The sequence below is a fragment of the Cebus imitator genome, unplaced genomic scaffold, assembly GCF_001604975.1.
Source record: "Cebus imitator isolate Cc_AM_T3 unplaced genomic scaffold, Cebus_imitator-1.0 Scaffold66, whole genome shotgun sequence".
NCBI lineage: Eukaryota > Metazoa > Chordata > Mammalia > Primates > Cebidae > Cebus > Cebus imitator.
In genome coordinates, this window is record NW_016107381.1 from 4,141,022 (window position 1) to 4,150,856 (window position 9,835).

Consider the following 9,835-nt stretch of genomic DNA (forward strand, 5'->3'; position numbering starts at 1 on the left):
ACTGACTTATATAGATCACTAGAAAAAAAAAAAAAAAAAAAAGGAATATGGCTCTCTGAAAGTTTTAGTTTAAGCTTCTCTGAATTGGTTTCACTTCCAAGAAGGCTCTTCATATGCCATGGTAAAGAGTCCATTAGCGGGTCTAAGCCTGCATTCCATCAGTTTAGCACCACCAACAGAGAGCTCTTTTTTTCTCCCTAATAGTTTCTACAAAATCTCTACATTTGAGTTTCATTGACTTAGTTCAGGCCACATGGCTATCCATGTAACAATGACTTCAGCCAGTGGGATGATGGGATGCAGTGATTTGATGGACCAGGCATAGATGATGCCTGAAGCCTGGGGATGAGGTCAGCTTCGCCTGAACCGCATTCGCTTAAAGTATGGAAGAAAATGTTCCTGAAGGAAAGGGGAATGATGCTTGCTTAGTGGGCAAACAACAGTGTCCACTACAGCCATTGTGATTTTATGTGCATGAAAGGCTATGCCTTTGTTTTTATCATTTTCCTGATTTTATTTATTTTTATTTATTTATTTATTAAGAGGAAAGGGAAAATAAGATGTAACTCAGGCCACTGGGAAACATTCTCATTGTGCCTTTGATGCCACAATTCTTTCTTAGCACTCAACTGATTTCCCTTCTCCTGTTTTCAGTGCAGCTCTCTCACCTCCAGCACCCAAGGTTTTCATGCCACCTTTCCCAATCAGATAAATGTATTTGCATTTCAGTGCTGGAGATGTATGTTACTACCCATCCCAGAGTTTTCTGGACTTTGAGTGAGAATTGCAACAGAAAACAATGCTTGACACAAAGCAATTGTGAAACTAAAGATGGAATTTCCAGTATTAGGTTTTCGGTTTTTTGTTTGTTTGTTTGTTTTTTGGAGAAGAGGGTCTCTGTGGTTCTGCCAAATCATGCATCTGGTTTCAGTGACCCAGGAATATGACCAAGGTCACAGCCTTCTAGCCCTAGAGCAATCCCCTCTGGCTGAAGGTGGCAATAAAAACAGGTGGAGTCACAGCTGGGCTGATTAAAGGCAATGTCAAGACTGTCTCAGGAGGAACCTCTAAATAGAAGTGCAGGTGGCAAACCTTGCTTAATTATCAATGTCAAATGCCTGTAAATTGAGACCTCAGGAGGGGAACATTCTTGCTTTGTTTCTGGCAGACAGAAAAGGCTGGCTCAGGCCTGATAGCCATCAGCTTCAGTCATTCAGGTGGTTAGAAACACCCCCCAACTGTCAGCCTGTAGGCAGGGCTACACAATGCCCCAGCACCCCAGCGGGAGTAGGATGTTTCTGGCTACAAAGAACTGGTTCTGGCCTGAGATAGGCAAGTTTCTTGTGGGATCTAGTTGATGCTCTATAATGTCAGGTTAGGCTGATAGGGTATTTTATTGAATGACACAAATTCCAGCTTCAGTAACAGTACCTCCGTGTCAATAGTGAATGTAAATAGATTGTCTTATAAAATGAGAAAATATGTGCACAGTGTCCCCCCTCTGGTGAACCTCTGCCCTCCTGAAACTATGAGCTATGAGACCACACTTGGCACCTGTAGGCACTTCTGACTCCTTTACCCAGCACACACAATGACCCCTTTTCTATGCTGCCTGCCAGGCTGCATGGGAAGGGCCCTTGGTGCACGCAGTTTGACTACAGTAATACTGTACGTGGTAATCATTAACCTGAAATGGCATTTACGATGATGAGATGGTGCTCTGTGCTGCTCTCCTTCATCCCTCCAGCAAACACAATGTACTGACTCTAAAACAGGTATGACCTGTTGCTGCCAGGCCCTCAAAGACACAGTGTTCTACTGCAGAATTAGCCATGCATAATAGGCCCATTGAATCAGGCAGCAGGCACTTTCCTCTCTGGGCTGCACCAATATAGGAGTTGGGCCTAGACCCCAGGGACTGGTGGGCAGGTTTGGGTTTCTAAATGGGCTTTGTTCACTCACTGGAAGAGAAAACTCCAAGGCTGAGCACAAAACTCATGGAACTGAGCTTAAAGCTTCCAATGGATTCTCTCAGTGGGAGTCAGGGGCTGAGTAATGCCTTTGGTGACTTTGTAACCAAAACAAGGTTTTTCTCACCTGAAGGCCTTTCTGCATAATGGCTTTGTTAGGTAGGGACAAGTCAGGCTTTAAGAGTAGCTGGGGTTGAGGTGAGGGAAAAGGCACAGAGGAATTAGGCAGTTTACTCAAAAGCACACAGCCAGAGTGGCCTGGGACACAAAGCAAGACAGTTTTCCTGATTCTTGTATTTTGGCCTCTTTGGAGGCCCAAGAAGGAATTACCTTTGCTTGGGAAGTTCGATTCCAAGCAAGGATCCTTCCTTATGCTAGAGTCCAAGCATTGCTTCCTTCCTTGTGCCCCTAATTGTCACTTGGATGGAGGAGGATAAGCAGTGGCTATGGCAAACTTGAAACAGAAGGTGAGTTCTAGTCTGGGCCCAGCGACCTCTAACTGTGTGAGAACCTCAGTTTCCTTATCTCCCGGAAGAGAAAGCCAGGACAGATGATCTCCAGGGTCAGTCCCAGCAGTCACATTCTGTAGATAGCATTCCACCGGGAGCAGGAGAACTCCTACCAGAAGCTGCTGAGAAAGCATCGTGGGAAGGGTAGAGTAGGGGTGAAGATATGAAAAAGGAAAAGGAAGCACTTGAAAGGTACCCCACTCATTTGGGGCTTTTACCTTCTTCCCAGTGACTAATGAGAGCACTCCTGAAAAATGATTACATGCTAATCAGGATCTTGGAATTTTTTAATTCTTTTCTTTTTCAGACCTTGGATTTTCAGATCAAGTGACTTGCCCATGGCCACAGGAAGAACTGGTGGCAGGTCTGCTTCCTATCTGTAGCTCTTTCCATTATTCACAGAGCCGCTTGTGCTCAGTAGCTGGTGACTAGACCAGCTCTCAAATGGCTGCAGCATAGGAAATACAGATTCCTGTGAACATCTAGTAATGCTGTGATAAGGATGACTGAGCTCACTCTGTGCTGTGCACATTACCTACATCAGCTCAGTAATTTTTTAATTCAAAGCCTATGACAGGTGTGGTTTCCTAGGTTGAATATAAGTATGTGGAAAGAACTGAGAGGATGATTTGCCTGAAGTTACAGTTTTAAAATTCGACAAGACATCTAGGACTAGCATCAAAGACCCTTAGGTTCAATTCATTCATCAAGGGGGATTACCTTTAGTTTCTGCTCTTGGCTCAAACTATGTGAGATATTAGTTCCTCTGCAGTCTCCCCATCTATCTGCCTCCAGATATAGCTGAACCTCCAGATATAGCTAGCAAGGCAGTATTAGGCAATCTATTTACCTAACCATTCCAACATACTGCCTTGCTAGCCGGGGAGGATGAGGGGCCATGGACTCCAACTCAGAATTATGGAAATATTCCATAAAGATAGTTTTGTAAAATGATCTCAGCATTCCTGATTATAAAACCAGTTGGCCAACAGGGCACCCTTTTTAGGGAGCCATTGCTGTTTTTAGTACACTGGGAAAGGGCCCCGGAGAAAGCGCAGTTTTCCTCTATGCCCTCCAGCTTCTGAGAAAGGCTTTCTTCTCCTTCTGCAGTGTTTCTAAGGAGGCTATACCCTTGGTCTGGCCAGTGGGTGACCTCCCTCACAGTGAGAGTTTGTTTAGAAGCTTCCAAAGAGGAAAAAAACATCATAATTACCCTCGGGCTCCAGCTGCTAAGGCAGACAAGACAGCCCCAAGATCCTGGAAACTCTTGCCCAAAGGAGATCCTGTTTCAGTGTGTTTTGTGACAGTTGGTGTTGAAGGTTGTAGGGGACAGGGAAGATGGAAATGCTGGAGTGATTGGTGCTTGGCAATTCTTATGTAGGTACAAGTGTCACCTACAAAATGGCCAGAGCGACTTCAAGCACCTTTTCCTATCTTGTATGGAAGAGACTAATTCCTGAGATAACCCTCAGAATTGATAATTGGGGAGTGTGACTATTTTCCAAATGAATAGGCCAAATCCGACCCTAGGAGACTTAGCAACTGGCATTCTGTCCCAGAACCCTGGGGTGGAGGCAGAGAAAGAGGCCAAGTTGCCTGATGTGTTGCCAAGTGCCTCCCTCGCTCTGGGTATCATGACATTGGGTCATCTAATGTGCCTCCTGTGACATTCCATTCTAGGAAAAATGCCTGGCTTTGTCAAAGAGAACTAGCTGATCTCAGGAGAGAATGTACCCAGAACCACGGGGCCCCTTGTGGCAGGCCTGAGGTAGAGTCCCTTCAGTTTCACAAGCAACTGACTCTAACTTAAAGTCACAGATGCTTGTGGACCCAAAGCTCATGAAAGAAACATGGTCTATGAGGTTTTTGATTTATCTTAGACAGATTGTGCCCTCACCAAATGCCACTGCTAAAATGCCTCTTCTTCAGGGAAGCCTTCCCATGACCCCCTGTCAAGACAAGGGCCCCTGTGATTTTTTTTCCTGGGGTTCTCCCTAGCAGTCCTAATCCCAATAGTAATTTAAATAATTATTTGCACAATTATTTGTTTAATATCAGTCACCTCTTCCAAGCTGACGGTTGCACAGAGGAGGTTTAATGTCTGGCTGATTCATCAGGACCTACTATAGTCCTTAGTAGCCACTTAAGAAACATTTGTGGAATAAAGAAGGAGGAGCTGTAGAGACTATCAGGTTTACCAATAGATGAGAAAATGTTGGAACTAGAAATTTCCAGGAGCGATAAGCTGTCTTGTCCAAGGTTACGTGGCTGGGCAAGAAGACATCTAGGACTAGCATCTAAGGTTCAAGTCGTTCATCAAGGGAATTACCTTTAATTTCCGCTCTTGGCTCAAACTATATAAGATATTAGTTCTTCTACATAGTCTCCCCATCTCTCTGCGTCTAGATTTAGCTGGATTTGATTCACTTTTCTGCATTCCCATTTCTATAAACTACTATTATCTCTTGGCTGGAATTCAAGAATTTCCTAAGTTTTTCAAATGCTCCCCTGCCCCATCTTTACCTTCTTCTAAAGACAAAGATTGGAGTGAGTTTTAAAAACATGCAGCGTATTGTGCCATTCTCCAGCTTAAAGTCTATCAGTGGTGTCCCGAATGTAACCACAGTCACTCCTTACCAAGGCCACAACCTTTATGTCATCTGAACCTTGTCTCCTTCTCCAAATTTCTCTACACTCTTGCATTCACTAGCTATATACTCCACCCATGCTGACCTTTCTTTCTTCTGTTGCTCAAACACTTTAAGTGTGCAGTTTCTTCTGCCTGGAAAACTTTCCAGCAGATCTGCACATCCTTTTCACACAGTGTCACCTCTTCTGACCATCCTGTATAAAGTAGCTCTCCTATGCCCCCATACTACTCTCTGTCACATTTTTTCCATTTTGGTGACTTGAAAGCATATATCACTCTCCGAAGTCACCTTCTTTACTTGTTTTCTTGTATATTATCTGTCAAATCATACACTAATGTGACTGCCGAGAATATGGGGGCTTTGTCTTGTACATTGTTGTGTGGCCAGCACCTAAACCATAACTGCATATGCATTTATGAAATTGGTTGAGTAAATTAGAGTTTGTAATCACATCTATATAATTGGAGATACTGCAATTGATTTTTTTTCCTGAAGGGGATGACAAACGCTAATGCATATCAAATCTTAGAATATATGCTTGGACAGGGAGGGCACTTGAATAGGTCACCTGTTCCCCAAATTGGTCAGCATCAGAATCACCAGGAGAGCTGGTAAAACATAAAGCTTCCTGGGAAGCCCTCAGCACCTACTGGATCAGAACATCCAGGGCTGGGTCACGAAGCTGCTGCCTATTGACAGAGAGTGGGCCAGTTTGGAAAGTCACTGAGTGATAGGATCCGATGCCAAGTACATGTTCCTGCCTTTGACTCTGTATCTGCACTTCTGGGAAATAATCTTAACCACAGAGAAGACTTTGTGTACAAAGATATTTATCTCACTTTGTTTATAGAAGTAGAAATTACAAAATAAATGCCCCAAAAGAGGAGACGTGATTAAGGAAATCATGCATGATATAGTGGCTTGATGGACATTAAAATGAATGCTTACCAATATGTTTCTGCATGGAAAAGTAGATGTTCTGACCATGCTAGAATGTAGAATGGTTTGTTGGCTATGATAGTGGTTAAATGCACAACATGTACTGGAAGTTGCCTAAATGGATTGAAATTCTAGCTCTGACCAAGTATGTGACCTTGGGCAGGCCACTAAACCTCTCTGTGCTTCTGTTTTCTTGCCTTGAAAATTGGGATAATTATAGCATCTGGCTGAAAGTGGTATTGTAAGGATTAAATGAGTTAATATAAGTCACATACAAGGCCCTCTAGAAACATTAGGTGTTCTTATTATATATGTGGGGGAGGAGACTAGAAGGAGTTATGTTAAAAGGCTTAGCAATAATACTGAGCTTGTTGAATAGGAGTAATTTTTCTTTTCTTTTCTCCAGTGTCCAAGAGGTGGTTCTATTATCTCTATAATATATTAAGTATAATGACAGTCAAGTCTCCAGCATTGGGATGGGGAGTGTGGACAGGAGAAGACAAATGCACCAAAGACTCTTGGCAAATATAAAATTTCATATTAAAATATAACATATGAAGCTAATAAATATTATAGCAACTACTTTAAAAAAAAAAGCCAGGGGAAAGCACGAATGCAGTCCCCCACTACCACAAATTATGCAGTTGAGTTTCCTGCATTTGGGGAAATCGCAAGGGTCAGCGCATCCGGAGTGCAATGGATAAGCCTCGCCCTGGGAAAACCACCTTTGTGATCATGGTATCCCCCCTGCCAGGTAAGTATAGCAACTACTTTTATAGCACCTATTTGCCTAAGTTGATCCAGCACTAAGTAGCCAAGCTGCGTTTACAACCTGGTACAGTCTGATTCTAAACCATATGCTCCTTGCTCTGAACTCCACATTGTTTCTCTACAAAAGTGAATTTATATCTCCTCTTCTCTTTCCCCATAGGCCAATCCAACTGGGGGACTTTCAGCTATTCATGTATTCATTTGCTCATTGAATGCCTACTTGCAGGGTAACAGCTCTGCCCTGGCACCCTGAAACTTCATACACACAGACAAAGGCTTAAACTGCAGCTTACCTGAGTCTTGGGGAAATGTCTTGTGGTCCTCTTGGTACTCCAGAGTACCAAGGCTAATGAAAAGGCTTCTGAAGAGCTGCTCTGAGGTCATCTGCCATTCACCTTTCTATCTTCACAGGGAGGCTATCTCAAAACCACCTCTCATCACTTCCTGTAAATTTCCCAGTCTTGAAATGTCTTTATCAGCAGCATGAAAACAGACTAATACACTCCTCAACTACAAGGTATTCCACAACTCATGTAGCCATTAGGCCCCTTTGGTTCCAATGTCATCTTCTTTGGCACGTGGGAAAAGGATCACAGGGGTTGGTGCCTTTGGTTCATTCTTCTCTTCCCTGTCTACGTCGGTAATACACTGTTTAAATCCAAAAGTGGCTCATTGTACCTTTACCTGTCAAATCACTCAGGCTTTGGCCTTGGTTTTACCTTTTCCTGTAGGATGCATCAGTGAGTAAAACATAACGTCTCTGTTCTCATGAAGCTTCCATTCTAGCAGGATCCCAAACCACAAAAAAAAAAAATAACAGGTGAAGCACAGCGGTTGTCAGCAGCAGAACCAACCTGAGATATAAAGCAAAACAAGATAATTCAAAAAAAAAAAAAAAAAAAAAAAAAATGCAAAATAGATAAGTGAAGTCTACATGATAGAAGGTAATACGGGAAACAGAAGTAGAGACAGGTAAGGGGGTCTGCAACTTAAGGTAGGAGGCAGGTGGCTATATTAAATAGTCAACAATGTCCACCTCATTGAGAATATGAAATCTAAGAGAAGATTTGGAAAAGTTGAGGGGTTTAGCCAAGGGGATGTTTGGGCAAAGGAAAGAGATAGAGCAGATGTGCTGGAATATGCAAGAAAAAGCAGGCAGTCAACTGTGGCTGAAAACAGTGAGGAAAGGCAGGAATAGTAGGAGCAAATGAGCAAGGAAAGGAACCATCCAAAAGGTAGCAATGGACGAGATCCCTCCAGGCCTGGTGAAGGGTTTTAAGAACTTTGGTTTTTAATTGAAGAGATGTGGGGAGCAACTGCAGAGATTGTTTTTAACCTTTTTATTGAAAAACAAAAGATACAAATACAGAAGACCACACAAAACAAATGTAGAACTTGGTGAGTTATGATGGGGCTGTGCTCTTTGAGCCACTTCCCAGATCAAGAATCAAATTTGACATTCCCCCCAGAGGCCCTTCCATGGGCTGTGTCCCAATCAGAGTTCATTGCCTCTGTCCCAATGTGACCACTATTCTGACTTTCATACTAACCATTTCCCTGGTTTCTTTATGTTTTATCACCCAAGCTTGCATCTCATCTCAAGTTTAAGCGTGTCTTTGAAGTCTCTTTTAACTCACGGGTATTTCTCCATCCCTTCCTTTTCCCTACCAGCTGTCTGTTGAATTACTCAGTCAATTTGACCTATAGTTTTTCCCATGCTTGATTTTCTTAATCATTGTATGGTTTGAAGCAGAGGAGTGATATGATCTGAATTAGAGTTGAAAAGAATCATGGTGCCTATTGTGTTGAGATCGAAGGGCAATAAAGGTGCAAAGAGATCACTTAATGGGTACTGCACAAATTCAGAGAGAGATGATGATGTGGCTTAGACCAGGGTTGTAGAGATGGAAGGCACAAGAGGTAGTTAGATTTAGGTTATATATAGAGAGAACCAGCCTGCACATGTATCCTGGAAACTAAAATAAAAGTATATTCGTTTGGTACAAATGTAATTGCAGTTTTTGCATTGTTGAAATTTGCCACTTGACATTGGAATACATGGTGTGTTCCTCCTATACCCAGTTTGTTGAAGGTTTCCTTCATAACAGGTGGTTGAATTGTATTAAATGCTTTTTCAGTATTTGTTGAAATAATTATATGGTTTTTATACTTAGATCTGTTAATGCGATATATTATGTTTGTTGATTTGCATATGTTGAACCATTCTTGTATCCCTGGGATGAATTTCACTTGAATGATTCTTTTAATGTGTTGTTGGATTTGGTTCCTTAGCATTTTGTTGAAGGTTTTTGCATCTACGTTCATCAGTGCTATTGGCTAGTTGTCTTTTTTTGTTGTGTCCTCTGGTTTTGGTATCAGGGTAATGCTGGTCTTGTAGAATGAGTTTGGAAGTATTCCCTCCTCTTCAATTTTCTTTTTGAAGAGTTTGAATGAATTGGTATTAGTTCTTTAAATGTTTGGTAGAATTCAGCAGTGTAGACATGAGGTCTTGGGAATTTTACTACTTTTTTGATTTTATTCTCACTATAAGTTTGCTGAGGTTTTCTATTTCTTCACGGTTCAATCTTGGCAGATTGTATGTGTCCAAGAATTCATCCACTTCTAGGTTTTACAGTTGTTGGCCTATAGTTGTTCAGAATAGTCTAACAGTCTGTTTTTCTGGCTTCAGTTGTTATGTCTCCTTTTTTATTTCTGATTTTATCTGAGCCTTCTCTTTTTCTTAATCTTGCAAAAAGCTTGTCAGTTTTATCTTTTTCAAAAAAATCAAGTTTTCATTTCATTGATATTCTGTAATTATTTAGTCTTAGGCTATTTCTTTCTTTCTTTCTACTAATTTTGGGTTCATTTTGTTTTTGTTATTCTTTTTTGAGGAGCATTATTAGATTGTTTATTGGAAGTCTTTCTACTTTTTTGACATGAGCATTTATTGCTATAAACTTCACTCTCAAAACTGCTTTTGTTGTATCTCATAGAT

General features: G+C 41.7%; 1 non-coding gene across 1 annotated transcript; it reads right to left on the reverse strand.

The window, feature by feature from the left end:
* Positions 1–6,667: 6,667 nt before the first annotated feature.
* LOC119471621 lies at positions 6,668–6,831 on the reverse strand. The gene has a single exon (XR_005200681.1). It is a non-coding gene; the product is annotated as a U1 spliceosomal RNA (small nuclear RNA).
* Positions 6,832–9,835: the final 3,004 nt, after the last annotated feature.